Source organism: Piliocolobus tephrosceles, unplaced genomic scaffold (assembly GCF_002776525.5).
Source record: "Piliocolobus tephrosceles isolate RC106 unplaced genomic scaffold, ASM277652v3 unscaffolded_15082, whole genome shotgun sequence".
NCBI classification, from domain to species: Eukaryota; Metazoa; Chordata; class Mammalia; order Primates; family Cercopithecidae; genus Piliocolobus; species Piliocolobus tephrosceles.
This window is the reverse complement of record NW_022296624.1, coordinates 555-1,143: the sequence shown is the minus strand read 5'-3', so window position 1 is coordinate 1,143 and position 589 is coordinate 555. Positions and strand designations below refer to the sequence as shown.

General features: G+C 22.8%; 1 long non-coding RNA gene across 1 annotated transcript; it reads left to right on the top strand.

The window, feature by feature from the left end:
- The first annotated feature begins 85 nt into the window (after window positions 1-85).
- On the top strand, window positions 86-513 carry LOC111533428. Its single transcript, XR_002728862.1, has 3 exons — window positions 86-118; window positions 253-316; window positions 466-513. It is a non-coding gene; the product is annotated as an uncharacterized LOC111533428 (long non-coding RNA).
- Window positions 514-589: the final 76 nt, after the last annotated feature.

Below are 589 nucleotides of genomic sequence, written 5' to 3'. Positions count from 1 at the left end.
TTTTTTTTTTTTTTTTTTTTTTTTTTGGTACTAAATAGTAACGAACATTTTGCCACGTGCTTTTTTTTTTTTTTTTTTTTTTCTAGATTTCAATAATGAGAGGCTTATAGCTAGCAATGTAAAAAGAATAAAAAGGAAGAAAATGAAAAAATTGAATGTGTACATATAAGCATATAAATCGTGTTATATTATGTTATATATATATACATACGTACGTGTACTTATTTATTCTTCTCTTTATCTACTATTAAGAACAAATCAACATTAGAGCGGAAGTCATACATTTTAGACGCATATAATCCAGAAATTAATGATGGTTTATAAAAAAAAAAAATATAAATAAATAACATAAAGATACTAAAACATATATGTATACACTCTTATGATGTGATAACCTTGCTTAGTAAGTACTAGTTACTTAAAAAATGGATTTTTTTTTTTTTTTTTTTTTTTTAATTTTTATAGAAGTGTTTAGTGTAAAGATTAGATTTGATTTTGAAAAAACGAACAAGGTAAATCAGAAAATGCATTTAAAAAAATAAATACGATAGTTGTAATTGAAGTTGTAGTAGCGGCCTCATAGTGATCA